We start from the raw sequence: 22943 nt of genomic DNA on the forward strand, positions 1-22943 counted from the left end.
GAGAGAATTTCATGTAAGGCAGTGATTTTATGAGTGATAGAAACACTGAGAAAGTAAATGAGACAATGAGGCAAATGAAAAAGCAGTGACAGACTAGCTGCCAGGCTGGACGAACAAAGTGAGTGAGTGACATTCCTGAGTCCAGAAGGTCCTACACACCTGAAAGAAGGAAGCTGTACCTGAGGTTTGGCACTAAAGCCATGCCAGAGACACAACACCTGCTAGAGACTTAATGGTAGAGTAGTTGGGAAAGAAATATCCTGGTCATTCCCTGTCACCCTCCCATTTCCAATTAGCAAGGACTTTCCCTTGACTGAAGCCAGGCGAGAGTCAGCGGATAGGGGACCCTGGGAAGAGTAGCTTTCATATCAGGCCCCTGAAACCTTGTGCAAAATAGAGGGGTAAGGAATGAGTCTGAAAGCAGACTGTCACCAGACTGGCCTACTGCTCTATGACGAGGCGTAGTAAGTGCAAATCATACTCAGTCCACAATTGACTACAGGCACTAAATTGTGCCACCAATCATCATTGTCTCCTTGTGTTGGTTTCCAAAGAACATGGTCAATTGTTATACCTCTTTTTTTTTGGCATCCTGCATAGGAATCTTCTGGAATGTATTTTGAGTTCCCCAGGTTTATTCCCTAAATATTGTTAGTTACTTGGCTAGATACTGTAGCACAACTGTGAGTTAGTAACATTGATAATCCTTGGTAGCAGTGGCTCTGAGAAAGTGACTCCTGTGATTTGTGGTGCTGACATCTGACCAGTCATTCCATTGCCCTTGTAGATAAGGCTATTGAAAGGACAAGGTCTGCAGTTGTGACTTACTGAGTTTGTCTTAAAAGTTTTTGACACCAAAACCTATGCTCTTTCAACTGTGCTAACATTTAATACTCCTTTCTAATTCCCTCAAATCCTTTAGCTTGTGTGTTACTTCCTCTGATAAAGTTATTGCCTTACGTCTGTCATAGCACTTAGAACACTATAATATAGGTACATTTGCCTCACCCTTTCTCTTTCTCTTAGGTGCACTGTTTGTTATATCTTTATTTTCAGCACCTAATATAGTGTATGACACATATGACGTGTTCAGTAGACACACTTTGAATAAATGAGTGAATAAAAAAATGAATGAGTAAATAAAACAAGTACCTTGGTTGGGTCAATCCAGTTTCCTTTTTGTTGAGGTAAGCAACAGATTTAATACTTCTATAGGAAGAATTTGTTTAAAAATTCCTACTAGCAACATTCAAAGTGACTCAAACCGTTTGAAGAAATGTAATCTCACACACACAAAAATGAATTAAGACTAGTTATGATATGTAAACTTTGCAAAGCAATCATGTCAAGAAGTAGAAGATAAAGATTATAAGTAAAACACAGATTGTGCTGTTCTATAAATCATAATGATATGCAAAATGGATGAATTGCTGCGCAATGTGCTATGATCAGGCATTAGGCACTTATATCTCCTTAACCAGTTTTCTAAATCTGGTACATACCTTTTCTTTGGTGAAATTGTACACTGCTTTGAATAATGACTATATAGATGGGCATTGTGACTCTTCATAGAGTTCATTAAGATAGTAAAGAGACTGAACTGCTTCTGTGCATAAAAATTGCAAAGGACCAGCTGTATTAAAAGGTGCAGAGAGGATTCACAAAAAGCTAGAATTTGCTTTGTGCTTTACTAGACTCCTGGGAGTAATCAGGACCCCCATTTAGTACAGGCACTAAATTGTGTCATGATGCTTTTGTAAAACTGGAAATATTTGTATCCTGGAGGACAGCCAGGATTTTCCTGACCTCATACAAAAAAGCTGGAAACCTAGTTGCAGAGAAAGCTTGATCTTACAATTAAACCAAAAGTCAATATTCACAAATTTATGTAAACTTGGCTGTGATAACACTGAGAGGTGTAATTTCAGACTGGTGTTAAGAGCATGGTCTTGTTCATTGGTCTATTAAGCAATTCAGTGCATGGCAATTTGGAGGCAGTGCTAAGGCCTATATTCTTTCTCTTTGACTGGAACTGTGTAGACAAAGTAGTGAACTTCTAAAAATGCTGTTAAGTTTTAATGGTGACATTTCTGGACTATAAGATAAGAGAAATGGACTTTGGTGATTGAAGGACTGGAGGAAAGAATTGTGTCAGTGATGCTGAGAAGCTTTCATATTGTTTTGTAGTATGATAGCTTGACTTCAGCCTACAGACAAAGGTATGTGACTTGTGAGGTTTAAAGTATTCATACTATGGGCAGATTTATTATACAGACTGTTTCATTGACATGCTGTTTCTGCCTGTATGTCTATTTGAGATCTCAGGACTGTTTAATTATTTAGTTCATTTGTTCATTATTTAGTTCATTTTTCATTATTTAGTTCATTTGTTCATTATTTAGTTCATTCCTTCTTATTCTTTCAACTGTCAATTACTTATTTCCTTTCCTTTTTAGTCACTAAAAATAAAGCAACATGATGCTCTAAGAGTTCATGGTAACATAAAGGAGGAAGACAACTAAAATGATACACTGAAATTACTAAAACAATAGGCAAAACTTTGAGGAAAGAGGAAATGATTAATTTTCTATATGGGATTTGATAAGTCAAAAAGAAAGACTTCACTAGAGATGATTCCATTTGATGAGTAGCATTCATCTAGATATTGAAAGAAGAAAGGCCTGGTAGGCAAGAGGAAGTTATTACTTGATTGTAAACCAACTTTGAGACCACTGAATCATGTAGGCTAATTTTAATTTATTGCTCCTCTTGCTCCATTACAACCATCTCCACAACCATGTGAAGAACCTCTACCAAGCAGGACCGTATGTCACTTGCAATCCCTTAACTACTGTGGATTTCTCTTATATTCTATCGTGTGTCATAATTAGTACTGAACTAGTGTTGTACTAAATTATAAGTTCTGTGTCATCTTTTCCCCCCATAGACGGCACCTGCGTACATGGTGGTCTACTGAGTAAGATAGCCTGGGTATAACTTCATAGGAAGTTCAGAGGATAGGAGGTGGAATACAGAGCTCAATATAACAGTTGTGTGTCCTCACGTGTGGCACTTTGATCTAAAAGGAAAAAATATGAGCCCCAAAATAATACTAACTTAGTATATTATGGAATCATACTTGTCAAAGCATATAGATTAGCATAACAATGATTTTATAGCAGGATTATCTAAATTTAAATTTGTGAACATTTTTTAATTCAACTATTAACTAAAGAAGCTAACTACTTCCTTAGAAAATATGGAGCTTATATTAGCATTCCAGGATCTATATAGTTTTTAATGCCTGTTTACTTCTATTTTTGCTTACAAGATTCAGAAATTAGTTCACTGATCTCAATTATGACATTGAATTATTTTGTAGTAAATAAATTAATCTGCTTGACCTTTGTAGCATTGTATTAGAAAAGGAGGGAAATACAGAGGTATGTATTTTAGTTTCTAGATTATAGTTAGAACACAGAATAGCTGTTTCTTTGAGTATATATATCTTCTGTGGAAAAATCTTAAAAATTCTTCTGTTCAGGTAGTTTATGGGAATATCTTAGGCTTTCTATGTATAAATCATATCAATATAAAAACATTTTATATTGATTATTTAATTCTCTTATTGCACTGCTCAAAATTCTAATGTTAAATAATAGTGATGATAATTATCATTATAAACTCCCAGATTTTAATGGAAATGATTTTAGGATTTTTATTGCTTATAGTACTTTCTTTTGTTTATGGTAAACAATTTTTTTATCATATTTAAGTTATTTTTGCCTATTTCTATTTTTATAAAGTTTATTTGAAGAATGCATCTAATTCACATGAGTGTTAGGATTTTCATGGGTGGTTATTTGTTTTGATCGTCTTTTCCCCCTGTTTTATTTGTTCTGCTAGAAACTTTTTTTTTTTTTTTTAGTTTTTGGTAACACTTGGAGTTCAGGAATTTGGCAAGAATATATCTAATATTATAATTTTTCTCATTATACCTCCATTGCTGATCATTTCAATCTAGGGACTCCATTCTTTTTAAGCAAGTGGAATTTTCTTTGTTGTTTAATTATTGCCTTTCCTGCAACTTTTCTTTTTTGTTTTGTTTTGTTTCTGGAAATCCAGTACAAGTTTAATTTTTCAGGGTTTAACCTTGAGTCTTGCGTTTTTTTCCCTTATGATATCCATCTCTTAGTATCTTTGGTTTATGCCTTCAGATATTTCTTCCATTTACTATAGCAGATAATTAATATGATTCTCAATTGTGACCATCACTCATTTCTTCTGCTCAAACTTCTAATTTTTATTTTAGTTTCTGAAACACTTCTCTTTTGTGTGGGACTTCTATTTCTTTAATAGAAATTCAGTATATGGTTTTCCACATGAACAGGCAACAAGAAAAAAGATATATTTGACTTCTGCTCACTCCATATATAAAAACCAACTCTAGATAGTCCTAGGAATGAAATGTCAATAATAAAAATTTTAAAATTTTAGTTAAATTTTATTTTATTTTTTTAAATTTTAGTTGAATTTTAAAGACAATTTATCTTTTAAAACTTGATGAGGAGGGGCACTTTGGTGGCTCAGTCAGTTTAAGTGTCTGACTCTTGATTTTAGCTCAGGTCACGATCTCGGGGTGATGAAATCCAGCCCTGAGTTGGGCTCTGTTCTGGGTGTGGAGCCTGCTTAAGATTGTCTCTCTCCGAAATCTCACAGAGGAAGACATAGACATGGCCAACATGCACATGAGAAAATGCTCTGCATCACTTGCCATCAGAGAAATACAAATCAAAACCACAATGAGATACCACCTCACACCAGTGAGAATGGGGAAAATTAACAAGGCAGGAAACCACAAATGTTGGAGAGGATGCGGAGAAAAGGGAACCCTCTTACACTGTTGGTGGGAATGTGAACTGGTGCAGCCACTCTGGAAAACTGTGTGGAGGTTCCTCAGAGAGTTAAAAATAGACCTGCCCTACGACCCAGCAATTGCACTGTTGGGGATTTACCCCAAAGATTCAGATGCAATGAAACGCCGGGACACCTGCACCCCAATATTTCTAGCAGCAATGTCCACAATAGCCAAACTGTGGAAGGAGCCTCGGTGTCCATCGAAAGATGAATGGATAAAGAAGCTGTGGTCTATGGATACAATGGAATATTCCTCAGCCATTAGAAACGACAAATACCCACCATTTGCTTTGACGTGGATGGAACTGGAGGGTATGATGCTGAGTGAAGTAAGTAAATCGGAGAAGGACAAACTAACTCTGGGAAACGAACTAGGGGTGGTGGAAGGGGAGGAGGGCAGGGGTGGGGGTGAATGGGTGACAGGCACTGAGGGGGGCACTTGACGGGATGAGCACTGGGTGTTATTCTGTATGTTGGTAAATTGAACACCAATAAAAAATAAATTTATTAATAAAAAAAAAGATTGTCTCTCTCCTTCTCCCTCTTCCCAACTTGTCTCTCTTAAAATATAAAATAAAATACAGACAAAACTTGGGGGGGAGCTAAAAATTTATTAAACAGAACATAAAGAGAACTGACTATAAAATAGAAAATAGAAGGTTGGTAAATTTGATTTTCTTGGAATTAGTAACTTTGATATGTAAAAACACCTTAAAGAAATAAAAAAATAAATTATAGATTGAAAGAATGCATTTTTATTACATACAACCAAGTATTAAATATCAAGTATATAAAAATAAATCCTGTAAATTAAAAAAAGCACAAATAATTCAACAGAATTCAACAGAAAAATGGGCATAAATCAAGAATACCTCTTTACTGAAGAGGTAATATATCTTAGCAATAAACATTTGAAAAAATTTTTAGGCTTAGTGGTGATCAGAAATTGCATATTGTACTATAATGAGTTCTATTTTATATCCATTTTATTGGGAAAAAAGAATAAAAAACTCAATTATACCAAGTGATTAAAAGAATGTGAGTCCTCAGGATCTCTTCTACATTGTTTCTTTAAACATAAATTGGTTCAGATGTTTTGGAAAACAGTTTAATATTATTGTGTTCAGTGTTCCTTGCCTTATGGTGAAGTAATTCTGACTAGATATCCAAGAGAAAATCTTTTCTGTGTACACTGGAGACATATAAAAGGATGTTCAGAGCAGGTGTCTTCAAAATAGCAAATATGTGGAAGCAAATCAAATGTTTCCATAGCAGGAGGGAGGCTGAATCTAGGTGGAATAGACTGTTGTAAAGCAATAAAATTAATAAACTCTAATAGATCAATTGTTAAAATTATGTGTCAGTTTGACTGAGCTTAAGAATGCCCAGATAGCTGGTAAAAATTATTTCTGGATTTTTCCGTGAGTATGTTTCCAAAATAGATTGGCATTTGAATTGATAGATGAGGTAAAGAAGAATGCCTTCATCTCTGAAGGTGGGCATTGTCCAGTCCACTGAGGACCTGAATAGGACAGAAAGGTGGAGGAAGGAGGACAAATTCTATCTCTCCACTTGAGCTGAGATACAAATATTTTCCTGCCCTCATACATTAATGATTCCGGTTTTTGGGCCTTCAGAGTTAGACAGGGATTAACACCATCATCCCCCTTTTCCCACCATTATCAGGCTTTTGTACATGGACTGGGACTTACACCACTGGCTCCCCTGATTCTCATGCTTTCCTACGCAGACTGAATTATACCACTGGGTTTCCAGATTCCCAGTTTTCAGACAATAGATTGTGGAATTCCATAGCTTCTGTAATCACATGAGCTAATTCCTATAATAAATATCCTCTTATGTATATCTTTGTATGTCCTATTGGTTCTGGAGAATCCAGAGTAATAAAAATGGTATACAACAGTATGCATTATTCCTAGCTGTAACAACCTGATCAATTTAAACATAATACAATTTAAATCAATTTTTTATTAAGAAATATAGATGATATAAAACTAAATGAAAAAGAAAGAAAGGGAATGACAAACACAAACTTTAAAGGGGTTATTCTCTTGGAAAAAGGAAGAGAGAGAATGGGGTAAAGGAAGATCACATAAATAGATATGAATAATTGGTGAGACCCTACTTTTTGTATTGTGTATGGTGGTCTCTCAGGTGCTTATTACACTACTCAAAAGAGATGCATGAATGAATAAACACAGAGGGCCATGCATGGATCAGTTATGAAAGTGTATTTCATCAAGGCATAGGATTCATCAAATTTTCTATACTATGGTTTGGAACAAAAAGTTGCTATTTCTTTATTCCAGAGTGTTATTTTTCTAGAGACCGTTCTTTCTGCTTTGTTCTGAGCCCTTGTCTGGAGTATGCCGTTACTTTTGTCCATTATTTTAGGACTCAGGTCCAGCTGCTGGTGTTCTTTATGTGGTGATGATTCCTAGAGGGATAAGTGGTGCCTTGACTATGCTCCTTTGAATCTTTGATTTAGTAGTAGGCAAACAGAAGGTTCCTCATTGAAGTCCCAGAAGAAAAGCTTCTCTTCTCACCAGTCTCCTTGTAGTCTTCTAGCCTCTGTTGGGTATCAAACCTTACAGCCCCTCTTTATGCTCTGAAGACCAGCCAGACAAGACATATTAATGAGACATAATGGCACCACTCCCAACTGAGGATTTCTATAGACAAAGCACTTGCCAGGACCTGTCTCAGTCTAATCTAAACCATGGATTTCTCTATCACCAGGTTCCAGACTCTCTCAGCCCTGAAAGGTACAAGTCATGCTCCAAGTGTCTGTATCAAAACCAAAAGAGATCTGAAGGCTCAGTTGCTTCCTCTAATTTATCCCTCCCTTTGGCCACAGCAGCTTCTTGGCTCACAGGAAGATGTGTTATACTTAAGAGAGAAGAGGAGCTAGGAAATTACAGTTGCTATTTTCCCAGAAAGGTACTCTCTGAAAAGATTCCTTTAGTTTGGCTACAGTTTTCATTTTCATAGGATTAACAGGTCAAAATTATAGAAATTTTCTATTTTATGTATTTATCTATCCATTCACTCATTCATTAATCATTTTTATTCTCCTCCATTTGCTGGACTTGAACATTTTTCCATTTATATTTTTGCAAAATAAAGGAAAGAAAAAGCTCCAGGAATAGCAATCAGTTTTAACATTTACAGCTGGCAGAGCAGGTTTGAGAATAATCTAACTTTGTGAATGACTACAAAGGGTGTTAATTAAGTAGCAGGTGTTTTATCACCTATGTCTATTTGAAAAAAAAATGCAGCACAGATGTAGAAAGCTTAAGTGCATCTATAGTTTGTATAACAAAACTCTATATTCACTGGGTTCCATCTGTCACACTAACCTCAAACTACACTTAGCGCCAGCCAATTAACACCTTGATTAAGCTATAGACCACCTGCAGCTTCAGCAATGTAATGAATTTACTAACTTTTATATAAACTCACTGTTTTTAATACCTAGATTAAAACAGCATAGAGAAGAGGAGGAAAAATTCACACTTCAGCTTTGGCATGTTCACAAATGCACACACACATTCACTAAGTCATGCACATTAGTTGTTTCATCTCTGCTTCTCTTCATTTCTTCATTCTATCAGGCATGGGATATTTGGTTGAAGGCCTTTCTGGCTCACATAAACCCACAAACTGCAGGCAGAAACGACAAGTATTCCCAATTTGCTTAGCTCAGGTTGTAGGTTGTTCTGAATGGCATTGGGTACCCTGGTTGACCCAGTGTAGATTAGTTGCCTAATCTCATAACTACAATAACAGAAGCCCACCATAACCATGTAGCAGGAGCAGGTGACCAAGTATTTTTGGGTTCAAATAAGTAACATAAATGCACAATATGTGATAATTGAAGTGTGCATGTTAGATGTACAAAGTAAATTTTCAGTCTTCATTTTTCTTCATAAAATCTGCATTATCACTTGGAAACTGTGAAGTAGATTTTCTTTTCATACTCAGAAAAAAAAGTGATTGCCCATTAGAGAAAACTAAGATATCAGTTAAAATATTTTTAAGCAGAAAAGTGACATTCTGAATAGTGAGTTTCATTATACCTTGCCTAATAGCAGCTTGCAGAATTGATTGGAGGGAGAAAAGCTGGAAAAATAAGATCATTTGGGTATAATGTTATAAAAGGAGAAGAGTTAGAGTCCAAGGATAGGTTTGTGATTCTAGAGAGAGGTTCACAACCAGTGGGAAGGTAGATGATGACTAGTCTATTTATTCTGTCTCAATGGTTGCAATAGTTATGGATGAGTTTTTCTCAATTCAGCATGAAAAATCATGCTGCTTTATGATAAAAAAAATATCAAGGATAATGCTGGAAAATGGAAAATAGAAAAACAGCAAAATAAACTAGAGTAAAAATATATTTGATTTTGCATAGCACATATTATTAAGAAGCTCACTGCAGAATTAGTTATTCAGGACAAGATGAGAGAGAGTCATTCAGTTATTCAGGACTCGCCATCAGAGTGCATTCTTATTAACAGGGCCCAGAGACTGCTATGACTCTAAGTAGTATTATTCCTTACTCATCCTTCTGTAAAGAAGAAGAAAAGGAAATTCCTGAATTTTATTATATTCTACTTTCTGGGGGAGAGAATCAGTTTTTAGTTTAATGCATTTCATGTCTAATAAAAGTTAATTTAAAAATATTTTATTTACCTTGAAATCATGTGGGATAAATGTAAAAGAACAATAAATAGTCCCTGAAATATAATGGAATAAAGGATTTGTAACAGGGATTTGACCAGATGCAATTTGTGGAGTTAATTAAATAATCTCCATAAGTCTGTTGTTTTAGCGTCCGATGTTGGAACTTGGAGTTTTCAGGGCAGGCAGTTGAGAAGGAAAGATGGATGTAAATCAAGGGAGAACAAAGGCAAGATGGAACACGTATGGCAGGAGATGGAACTTATGGGATGGACAGAACAGGCGTCAGTTTTCATTGCCCTCATCCTTAGTGATGTGGGTGTCCTGCAAGAGAATCTGGCACTCTTTATCTCAGAGCTAACCATACATGGCTCAGAAATTGAAGAAGAATCCAAGGGAAGTTGGAGCACTTGTGTGATTGGCTGCTATCCATGCCAAATTGATGAATAGGCAGATTGGTAACAATGTGTAAGACCTACAAAGGACCCTGGTGACCCTGCCCTTAAATTCAGAGGTAAGAATTGATATGACTGGAGGTTTACTTTTGTCCTCAAAATCTTATAGGAAAAAAAAATGCCTCTTGTGGTCCACCCTAATGGGAAGTATCTAGAGAACTCTGGAAAACAGTTCAACTTGCCCTAGTTGGCACATTATAAAACCTTTAGAGTTTATCGGTTTTCAGCCAAAAAGTTCCACACATTTTTTGGCCATAATTAATCTGCAAATAAACAAAGTCATACTTTTGCCTAATATGAATATGTGACAAAAGTCTTCTGCCTTACAACTCAACATAGGTTCATTCTTTCCCCTGACTAGTATACAAATCCCTTATTTTATTGATTCATACTCCTTCTTTGATATCCTATAACTTAAATAAGTAAGATATATTTTGTTAACCATGTATCTTACATGATAGTTGAATAGGAAGAATTAATATTTGTTTCATTTATGTAGGTACATACATACACATGCATACACAGCATTCATTCATATTAAAATAATGAAAAACTCAACAATTACAGCTTTACAATTATAATATCTAAGTTGGTCATGTGGTTGTAGAAGATATTTCCATTTTCTATCTATTCCACTTTCTCAGCTGTCCCTTGCAAGGCAACTACCTCAGGTCAGGCCATTACAAGTTCTTCAAGCAAGGCAAGATTAGCTTTCCCAGGCTGGAGTAGAAGGAATGCCTCTGATGGCAAAGCAGGCTAGACAAAATTTGGATTTAGTGTTCCCATTTCATCCAAGTTTGCCATATGTCTTCATCTTAATTTTCACGGTCCTATTCCTTTCCATTGAATTCTCTATGTTTAACAAAAAATGATCCTGTGAGTTTGAAATTTCAGTCTGCAATGTAATTAGTCATGGTGATTAGACTTTGGATTTGGTTTCAAATCTATCAAACTTGAGGTTACAGGAGATAGGTATTTCTTTCAGGGCAAGTTTAGAAGTTCAGGTCCCTTATGTGAACTTTAGCTAGAAATTTAAAGCTCTGAAACCATTTTCCTTTGATAGTTACCAAATACTGTTTCAGTTAGTAGCAGAATCACTGGAGGGTTGTGTGCATTGGCGTGTGCTCATGCACACACACACACATACATACATAATTTGTTGCAAGAATTTGACCCATATGCAATTATGGAAGCTGGCTCCTACAGTCTCTGTAAGCCTATTCATTTTGCATCTGATGCTGGACCTGAAGGTTTGTAGGATAGGCAGTCAGGAAGGAAAAAGGAGAAGGATGTAAAGTGAGAGAAAACAAAGACAAAGTAAAATCCACAAGTGTGAATTGGATTTCACCAGTGTTGGGTTCTCACTCCCTCAACCTTAATGATATGGGTGTTCTACAGGGGAAACTGGTGCTTCCCTCTTTTTTTTTTTTTAAAGATTTTATTTATTTATCCATGAGAGACACACAGAGAGAAAGAGGCAGAGACACAGGCAGAGGGAGAAGCAGGCTCCATGCAGGGAGCCCGACGTGGGACTCGATCCCGGGACTCCAGGATCACGCCCCGGGCCGAAGGCAGGCGCTAAACCGCTGAGCCACCCAGGGATCCCCAGGTGCTTCCCTCTTGAAGATGAGCACATACTTGTCCCCAGGGCATGAGAAACTGAAGAAATATCCAGGAGAAGGTGGAGAAGTCATAGGCTCAACTGCTACTCCATGTCAATCTGTTGAGCCAGCAGATGAGTGATGTATCAACTACAAAAGTACTCCTTGACTCTGTCTCAAATTTTTTCCAAGCATAAGAAACTATTTGGATGCTGCTTCCCTCTTCCCACTAAATCAAATCCCAAAATATCTCTTATGGCCCACACTAATATGAAACATACAGGGAAGGGAATTATAAGAATGTAGTTTTGCCTAGGCAAGTCCACATATTACTAAGCGGTTTATAGTGTTTGTGTACCGTGTGTATACAATTAATATTCCTTTTTAAAAAAGATTTTATTTATTTATGAGGGAGAGAGAGAGAGAGAGAGAGGCAGTCAGAGACATAGGCAGAGGGAGAAGCAGGCTCCATGAAAAGAGCCCGATGTGGGACTTGATCCCGGATGCTGGCATCACACCCTGAGACAAAGGCAGACGGTCAACAGCTAAGCCACCCAGGTGTCCCTAATAGTTTGGTTTTAAAAATTAACCTAATTTTGAACACTTTTCTGTAAGGTCAAGCATGTAGAAATACCAGTAAGTTTGAAGCCAAATGCTCTTCATTGGCCCTTTGAAATATTAAATACTATGACTTTAGTCATTTTTCCTCCTTGCTCTTAAATTTTGAACTCACGTTGAGTACTCCACTTCCTCCCTCTCTTACTGCCTCCTATGTACATAGATAGTAGCTATCTTTGAAGATATAATTCAGTTTAGATAATTTATGGCTATATTTAAATGTTATTCTAATTTACTCAGGTTGATACCTTTTCTTGATTTTAAGCCATAAACAAAACTTTGGTGTTACATGAGTTGCTATGTATTGAGTAAAACCTACCTTCGAGAAAATAATGAATATAGTGGCAAATCCTAGGAAGATTTATCCATCTCTCAAAATTGTACAAAAAAAGTACAATAGGTTTGTACTTCAAAACAGAGCCAATTCTTCAATTCTTCATTGGCTACCAATGAGTTATTTTTTTCTTTCTTTGGAACTCTAAACAATCACTGCTTCTGATTAATTCTGTCATATGAATCACATTCCTTGCTTTGTATTAATTTCCTTGATATATTCTATGAATAAAACATAAGTTTGAATGTAGTTACTATTTCCTTTCCACACAACTGAAGGTATATTTAAACTATTAAAAAAATATGGTTAAGTGTGACTTAAGAGAACCTTACATTTTTATGATATTCATTTTAATAGTTACTTGATAATTTGAAATAATTTGAGAAAAATAAAATTTATAATTCTGTGAATATAAAAATCAATTGGTGTACTCCAATTTGATAATTGTAGATTTGTAGTTTAAATTAGAAAGTCTGCAGCATTTTCCATTTGTAACTGTGATAATGAATATTAAATTATATTACTCAATAGTTTGAGTAATATAAACTTTTAAAATTGCTTTAATCCATATATTCACTTAGTCAAATATCACTAGCCTGAATCTTTTTTTTTAAGATTTTATTTATTTATTCATGAGAGACACAGAGAGAGAGGCAGAGACAGAGGCAGAGGGAGAAGCAGGCTCCATTCAGGGAGCCTGACGTGGGACTCGATCCCGGGACTCCAGGATCATGCCCTGGGCCAAAGGCAGACACCCAACTGCTGAACCACCCAGGCGTCCCACTAGCCTGAATTTTAAATTATTGAGAACACAACCAAAATCCAGCATGTCATATAAAAGACTCTGAATATCTAGATAACATATTTCAAAACCCACAGAATAATTCACAAGAGAATCACTCAGGTAACCTGCAAATGTAATGGACACTTAAGCATCTGTTTTTCTAATGTTTGCAAATTAGAAGTCACAATATAAAGATAGAGGAGGCTTTAAAAACAGAAATCCTCTTACAACTAACTATAAGTGGCACCACTATATTTATTATATTTGATGAGGGGGGAAAGAGAATAATGCAAATATCATTGAAAATAATTTAAGAACTTTAGCAGTTATGGAGAATTTAGTTTAAGAGGAAAATAAATATTTAATAGTCTTAGTGGTGACCTTGAGTCATTACAAAGTACACAGTAAACATTACATTCTAATTTAAAAAGCCCCGATAATTTAGGATATGGTTTAGTAGGTTTGTTTTTGTTTTTAATCTCAGCTGATCAAAATAAGGACAAAGGACATTTAAAAAGATATACACAGTTATAAAAAAAAAAAAAAGATATACACAGTATTTAAAATGTTATTTCCCTGAAAAGTTATCTTGACATTGCTACATAGATATTTAAGTAGAACTAAATTTTGTTAAATCATAAAAGAATTATAATAAAATTTAATAGATAATCTTTATAATCCTTATCCCATATAGTTGACATTAAAATATTACTATAAATCCCATATAAATCACTAGTATTGAAGGTATAATAGAGCAAACCAGGCAGCCATAATATGAAATGAAGGATCTCAGAGAGGAAGGAAGTACATTCAGGGGAACTTTATATGCATGGCATCTCTTTCTCTAGGACCACTGAAAATCAAATATTAAGCATTAGACTAAACCTGGTAGTCTCCCTAGATAAGAGTATAGCACTACGAAGAGAACCAAAACGTGGGTCCAAGAGCCCTTAGTAAGGGATTCATGGAGTAGCAAGCTTAACATTGAAGCTTGTAATTTTTCCCCAAGGATTTTGTTAACTCCTCAACTGCACTTATGTTAGAGACTGAGTAAAAAGGAGAGAGAAGCTGTTGAGACCAAGACTTAGCCTTAAAAAGTAAAAACTTTTTTTCACAGCATTGAGGAAACATATAAACATATAAATGCTTGAGAAGTAAGAGGGCCTTTTAAAAATGCCCTGGGATTTTAGTTTACAAGGGCCATAGCCTCAAAAATAGGGCAAAGGGACAGGTGTCAGTATTATGAATATCGAGATGACTGACTCATGCTCTACCTGCCTCCAGGAAGAAAATCAAATACAAAGCATCCAGTAAAAATAATGATCAGGTATGATAGGGAAAAGGATCGAAGGACTCCAAGAAAAAAATTAAACATTAGAAACAGATTTGAATGATGGACATAATGAATTGATAATTTTTAATATGTTAAATGTGAGGAAAGGTGCATAATCCTACCACAGCACTAGAGCTTTTAAAAATCAAATGGAAATCCTATAACTGAAAAAACACATAACTGAAATTAAAAATTCAATAGATGGGCTTGATAGCAAATTAGACAATGTAAAATGAAAGCGCGGTGAACTGGAACATAGGTCAATAAAAAATATTCAGATTAAAGCACAGATTAAAAATGATGGAAAATATCCTTCAACACAATATGAGTATAAAAAAATCTATGGGATACGTTGAAGATCTAACATATTTGATATTGGATTCCCAAGAAGAGAAGAAAACAAATGTAGCAAAAGCAAGAGTTAAAGATGATCCACTACTCAAATAGTCCAAAACTGACACAACATGTTTAACATAACAATATATAATAAATTCAATAATGAACTATAACATCAGCTATAAAGGTTATATATAGTATACAATATGAATATATGTATATTACCTGCATACATATATACATATATATGTGTACACATGTATGTATCATGTATGTTACATGTATGTGTATATATAGTTGTCACCATAATAAAACATATTTTCCTGATGTCATCTATAAAATGGATAGTTGTTGAGAGGATGAGATTCAGATCTAAGTTCATAATCCGATTCCCCTGCTTCCTGAATATATTCTCTTAGTTTATTTACACACTCAGTACATTTACACTTAGTTTATTTACACACCCAGAAGGGGCATTTGTATATAACATACTATATACTATATAAAATATATCATATAATATATATTGTATTATCTCAGAAATTGGTTGGCACACAGAAAACAAAATGATGACAGAACTAATAAATATTATTTAAAGTCATTTGGGCTGGATATCAAAGGCAAGAAAAAATGAAATGATTTATCCTGAAGCCTTGGTCCCTAACTCTAGATTATGTATTTTCTAAAAACAAACAAAAAACCCATTTTAACTTCTCAGACTGTGATGTCTGTGTTCAAAGTACTCCACAATTCTAGCTAGTAACATTGGGTGGGAATTTGCTCCATTGCATGGATATAAATGACATATTGGGGTGGTATGATATGCCATTGATGGCTAGGACAGTGAAACTCCTTTCAGGTATAAAGGGGCATCGGTCTCAATGGCAATATTCTGTTTTCAATCCTTCAGCTGGTTACATAGGTGTATTCAAATTTGGAGTGAGCCTTACCTCAAAATCTGTATTTGATTCAATTTCTTGTTGGCTCTCCTTGGTTGATCAAATCCCATCAGCTGCTTCATAAAAATATCATTTAATTATGAAAAGTTAAATGCATCTTATCTTTAATCATATTTAAGAAAAGTAAATAGGACTTAATTGAATCTGAGCCAAGTTCCAATTTTATAAGTTGATGTTATGAAATGATGTTTCATTAGTTGATGTTAGCTTCATATTAAAAAATACACAAATAATTATTTAGAGGCTCCTTTAGAATTTCCTCAGCATTTATATGAACCAGTTGTGGTAATTCCTAAAATTAAATGTGGTTAGAAGGCAGTTTCTTTTTAAAGATTTTATTTATTTATTCATGAGAGACACAGAGATAGAGAGAGAGAGAGAGAGGCAGAGACATAGGCAGAGCGAGAAGCAGGGTTCATGCAGGAAGCCCAATGTAGGACTCGATCCCAGGACCCCAGGGATCACTCCCTGAGCCAAAGGCAAATGCTCAACCGCTGAGCTCCCCAGGCCTCCCAGAACGCAGTGTTTTGACGGTGCCATTCTTTCTTTCTAATAGGTAGGAGTTTTCATTCAAGATATAATATCTTTGATATTGTAAACTTTCTTCCCAGTCCCAATATGCTATCAACTAAAGTGGATATATTTAAGAAAATATACTTCGTTCAAAAGCACATCCTACTATTATTATATTCAAGTATTGAGTCTATGGGTATATGCCTTTTTTATTATCACTTAGATGACTTGTTAGACAGATTTGCACAGCATTTTGCCTTTACGTACATCAAAGGAGCCAGACTTCGTGATGTGTTTGTATTCACACATGTTTGTAAATGTCATTTCCATTTGGTTTGCCCAGCAGACAAGTAACAAAACTAGGCCCTCAGATCTGTGGCTTCACTCACTCACTGGAGAGCCTACATGAATTATATAGAAACTGGTTTTTTGATTACAATTCATTTACAACTTAGCATATTCTATTTGTAACAAAAATATTCTGTTATTTGAAGAATCTCAACATCTTATATGCTTCAAAATTGACAGTTTAATTTCAGGAGCTTGTATTTTAAATGTGCATGTAAAAAAAGAACTTTGAGTAGTTTGTGGAGAGTCTCTGAAGTCTCAGAAGGTATCTGTTCCATATCAAATAAAACAAGTGACAGATAGTATTTAAAATTAGATTTAAATAAGACTTTTTTTTGTACCTGTCTGGACTTTTTGTTTCTTTAGATCTTGACATCAATGGAATATTCATATTCTTCAACTCCTTCTTTATCATTATACTGAAATTCCCAAGTACTTGGCACAATGAAATTCTTTAAAGTCTTTAATGTATTTTAGAGACCTACGCATTTTCTTTTCATTTTTACCAGGGCTATAAAATATAATTTGTTAAGTTCATGTTTTCTGTTTCTATATCATGTTTTCTTCATATGAATGCATTAGTTGATTCTATAAAATGATAAGTACAAGTGTACTATTGAATATATTATGTAACTGAATTTGCAAACATGCACAAATACACATATTTTAAAACAACATTGTGAAATCCTAACAACATTGAGATTTTTTTTCTTTTTAAAGTTGTAAACTCTGTAGTCATACTTCAGAGATTCAAATATCAGTTTAACCACTTATGAGTGGTGGCCTTGATCAAGTTACTTAATTTCTCTCTCCTTCAGTTCCCTTGCCTGTAAAATGGGGATGTAATAATACCCACTTTACAGGAGAGTAAATGAGGTAACATATTTAACATCTCAGCATGGTGCTTGACAGGTAAGTGTTCACTGAGCTGTATTGTTATTTTAAAGTGATATTGAATATTTGACTAGGTATCTGATGGCTTTTAAAAATATTTTTTAATAAGTGGAAGATTACAGGAATTTGAAGTGAGGTACAAAAGTTGGTCTTTTCTACTGAGTGTGTGAAGCAAGTGGGAGTTACGGGGAAGTGGAGAAAGAGAAAGGATCTCAAGCAGTTTCCCCGTTGAGCTGAGAGCCCAGTTCTGGAGGGCTCCATCTCACGACCCTGAGATCATGACATAGCTGAAACCCAGAGTCTGATGCTTGACCTACTGAGCCATCCGGGTGCCCCAAATGTTACTCTTTAATTTTTTGTCATTGTACAAGTTTTGGGTACTTTTAATAACTTTCCAAGTCATTTCAGTAGCACGTTCCTACAGAGTTAGTAGTTTCAGGGTCTTGAAATCTTTTCCTTGGGAAAATCTTTACAGAAAGGAGGACAACGATCATAGAAATTTGTGATCCTAAATCTCTGAAAACCTATGTTCCTGTTTTTAATGATTTACTGTCGCACTCTAATCTTTGTAAAGAGGGAAAAGGTAGGGACCTGTATTCATCCTAGTTAGTCTGTAAATATTTCACAAGGGAAGAAATGGAGGAAGAGTTAGTAGAGGTTTCAGTGTTGATAAAAATCAAGAATGAATCTTCCCACCTAGGATTTCTTCTATGATTTTTTTTAGAAAAGAAAAATGTGTTGTACCATGTGAATTATCTACTCAAAATGCATTCACATTTCCTTTCTCCTTTGTCTTTCCTGACTTTACAGAGTGGAAAGCTGAAATTATTGATTTCCCAGGGTTCCTTACATCTAGTGTTACTCACTCAACACAATTCTGGTCATGAAAAGAGGTTTCTTTGCTATTTGAAAAGGCCACAGTTCACCAGGAGAGAAAAAAAAAAAAATTCTTTGCCCTTTCTCCTTTCCCTGAATCAGACTCTTACCAGACCACTTCTCCAATCTAATCTTGAGCCCTCTTGTCCTCTCTCTAGCCCACAGGCTACTACTTTCACTTGCCGGAGATACAACATGTGCCTAGAATACCCTCCTCAGTAATCCCCACCCTCTGCTATCAGTTTTCCTAGTTTCTACTTCATGATGCAGCCTCCCTTCTTCCCCAAATCCTCAGACTAGATCAGCTCCTTCTCGCATGAATTCCTGTGTAACCCTCATCACACTTTCATGTATGTGATGAAATATTTGGCTGCAAGCCACAAGCAGCAGGAATATCTGTCTTGCCTATTTCTGTGCCATAAAGAGCCAGCATTTAATGAGCCAGGCATCATAGGGTTGGCACTGTTGCAACCACTGAGTATGTACTAACTTATGCTGTGTTCATAGCAGTAAACTATTCTAAGGTGAAGCAACTGAGGAAGGGAAAGTTAAGGAGTGAGTAGGTGGCAAAGCTGGATGAAATGCAAAAAGCTTGCTCTGGAGCCTCTGTGCTTAACCACTGTTACCTATTACTGCTCTAGAAATGTGAAGAGTGAGAGGGAGTTGGGGTATTTTTAATGAAAACAGCACTAAGTGCCACTGTTGTATACTTAGAGCATGTATTAAATGATGTTTAAAATTTGTTCTGTACTATTTTTATGCATTCTTTTATATAATATCTCTAAATATTTATTGATTTTACAAATTTATTTTGTAACATCTCTTATGTTTGGAAACAGCTATTCTCAAGTATTAAAGTATGTGAGAAATACCACATAACCCATTAGAAAGTATATAACCTCCTCCTTCCTTCCCAGATACTGTAATTCATGAATATTAAGATTGGAACCCAGCAATCCTGATTAAAAACAAACAAAAACAAAAAAATCTGACGAACTGATTGATAAACACTTAGATAAGAAATACTGCATTAATGAATAGGATAAAGGTAAAACATTTTGTGTTAATAAAAAAAAAACTTGTGTTTATAAAGCTAGGATATTCTTACTTTCAAAGTTTTAAAGTATAGAACCATCTTTAAAATATACGAGAAGTCAGCTATATTTATTTTTAGATTCCCTCTGGATGATACAACTAAAAATGGTACTATGAGTACTGAAAACCAAAGTGAACTAATCAAGGCTCCTAGGAAGTAATTTTTTGATTCACTAAGCAACCCACTGAACTTTTAAAACATAGTTAAGCACAGTAAACATACCATTTCAAAATGGGATTTTTTTCTATTCCAATAACAATAAAGTTAGCTTTCTGGCCATTGTCTATTGCACTTATTTTATTGATGTATTGTATAAATATGATGTATTGTATAAATATGATTATATTTATTCTATGAATACAAAAAACTAAACAAAAATAATTGTTCCATGCTATTTATGTATTTATATATACATTTATGCATGTACATATGTAAGTGGGTCTGTATGTATATGTTTACCAATGTGTGTATGTATTTAAGTCGTCTTGGTTCATGGTGGTGCTAGGTACCTAGGCATTGTTTCACCACTGTGTTTGTGTAATATTACACACAACTTTCTATTTTAAATGAATGTTTGGTGTATATATACAGATTACCTAGTTATAAAAATAAAAGTTGGAAAATCTTTGTGAAATATGCTTCAATAGACTAAATGGAAGTCTTTATAGATGTCATAAATATTTCCCTTGGTTCTCAAAGACACTGTAGATTGCTTTCTCACTTGATAGAATGTTTTCCAGATTGGATAAAAAAAAACCTGAAAAGGAGTATATATGCTAATAATTAATGTAATGTGGATATATTAATTAAGATCCACATGTAATTTGATAGGTTGTATCCAAATATTTGTCTTTCTCTAGCATAAACATAACTCTAGAAATAAACTCATTGGATTTCTCTATCATACTTGAATTTATTTTCAATTCTAAATAAATTGATCAATATCTAATACACTCCAGTGTGTGAAAAAAGATATGTTGATTTGTTTCTTTTGATTTACAAACAATGATTTTGAAGACCTAATGTCAAATATATGCTTAAGGTTCTAATGCCACTTTAATCCCAAAATATCCTTCATCATTCAATTTGCCTTTTGTCTGAAGCATCATTTTAAAAGCAATGACATTTTATTTTTGTGTATGGTGTGAGGAAATGGTCCAGTTTCATACTTCTGCATGTAGCTGTTCAATTTTCTGAAAACTATTTGTTGAAGAGACTCTCTTTTTTTCCATTGGATTTTCTTTCTTGCTTTGTTGAAGATTAGTTGGCCATAGAGTTGGGGTTCCATGGCTTGGTTCTCTACTCTGTTCCATTGGTCTATGTGTCTATTTTTGTGCCAATAACATACTGTCTTGATGATTACAGCTTTGTAGTAGAGCTTGAAGTCCAGAATTGTGATGCCACCAGTTTTTCTTTTTCAACATTCCTTTGACTATTCAGGATCCTTTCTGGTGAACAGAGTTGGTGGTATTTTGATAGGGATTGCATGGAATGTATAGATTGCTCTAGGTAGCATAGACATTTTAACCATATTTGTTTTTCCAATTCATGTGCATAGACGTTTTCCCATTTCTTTGTGTCTGCCTCATTTCTTTCATGAGTGTTCTATAGTTTTCTGAGTACAGATCCTTTGCCTTTTTGGTTAGGTTTATTCCTAGGTATCTTATGGTTTTGGGTACAAGTGTAAATGGGATTGACTCCTTAATTTCTTCTCCTTCTGTCTTATTGTTAGTGTAGAGAAATGCAAATGGCTTCTGTCATTAATTTTCTGTCCTGCCACTTTGCTGAATTTATATGAGTTTTGGCAATTTTGGGGTGGAGTCTTTTGGGTTTTCCATGTATAGTGTCATGTCATCTGCAAAGAGTGAGAGTTTGGCTTCTTCTTTGCTGATTCAGATGCCTTTTATTTTTTTCTGTTGTCTGATTGATGAGGCTAGGACTTCCAGGACTATATTGAAGAGCAGTGGTGAGAGTGGACATCCCAGCTGTTGTCCTGACCTTAGGGGGGAAAGTTCTTGATTTTTCCCCATTGAGAATGATATTTGCTATGGGCTTTTTGTATATGGCTTTTATGATATTGAGATATGTACCCTCTATCCCTATGCTGTGAGGAGTTTTAGTCAAGAAAGGATGCTGTACTTTGTCAGATGCTTTTTCTGCATCTATTGAGAGGACTGTATGGTTCTTGTCCTTTCTTTATTAATGTGGTGTATCACATTGGTTGATTTATGGATGTTGAACCACCCTTGCAGCTCAGGAATAAATCCTGCTTGCTCGTGAGGAATAATCCTTTTAATGTACTGTTAGATCCTATTGGCAGTATTTTGGTGAGAATTTTTGTATTTATATATACATTTATGCATGTACACATGTATGTTGGTCTGTATTAGACTGAAATTGTCCTTTTTGGTAGGGTCTTTGGTTTTGGGATCAAGGTAATGCTGGCCTCATCAAAGAAATTTGGAAGTTTTCCTTCCATTTATATTTTTGAAGCAGCTTCAGAAGAACAGGTGTTAATTCTTCTCTAAACGTTTGGTAGAAGTCATCCAGCCCTGGACTCTTGTTGGTGGGAGATGCTAAGTGAAATAAGTCCATCAGAGAACGACAATTATATGATCTCACTCATATGTAGAATTAAAGAAACAAAACAGGATCATAGGAGAAGGGAGGGAGGGATAAAACAAGACAAAATCAGAGAGGGAGACAAACCATAAGAGACTCTTAATCATAAGAAACAAACTGAGTGTCACTTACTGGAGGGGCATAACTGGGTGATGGACATTAAGTAGGACAAAGGATGTAATGAGCACTGAGTATTACATAAATGAATACTGACCTCCAATTCTGAAACCAATAATACATTATATGTTAATTAATTGAATTTAAAAAAATTTTTAAAAAACTTGAAATAATAAATACCTTGGAAGAAAAAAAAAATAAAAGCAATGACATTTTAATGACAATGTAATTATTTTCCCTGAAGGATAATGCTAATTAAAATCTTTAAAATATTCTAGTTTGTGGGAAATAATGTGTTATTTATGTTCAGTTGTCAGTGAATAAAATACAAAAATATAATTTCTGAATTAACCTACATTATAATTACCCAGGAGTACTTGATTTCCATATTAGAATATGTATCATCCTTCCTCCTCCTTCTTAAAGATAGTGCAATTCT

At 34.9% G+C, this 22943-nt stretch overlaps 1 protein-coding gene across 10 annotated transcripts in view; it reads left to right on the forward strand.

Moving 5' to 3' along the window:
• The window catches only part of SPAG16 (sperm associated antigen 16), a 916366-nt gene that overhangs the window by 259685 nt on the left and 633738 nt on the right, over nucleotides 1–22943 (forward strand). The window lies entirely within an intron of this gene.

Source organism: Canis lupus, chromosome 37 (assembly GCF_003254725.2).
Source record: "Canis lupus dingo isolate Sandy chromosome 37, ASM325472v2, whole genome shotgun sequence".
Taxonomy (NCBI): Eukaryota; Metazoa; Chordata; class Mammalia; order Carnivora; family Canidae; genus Canis; species Canis lupus.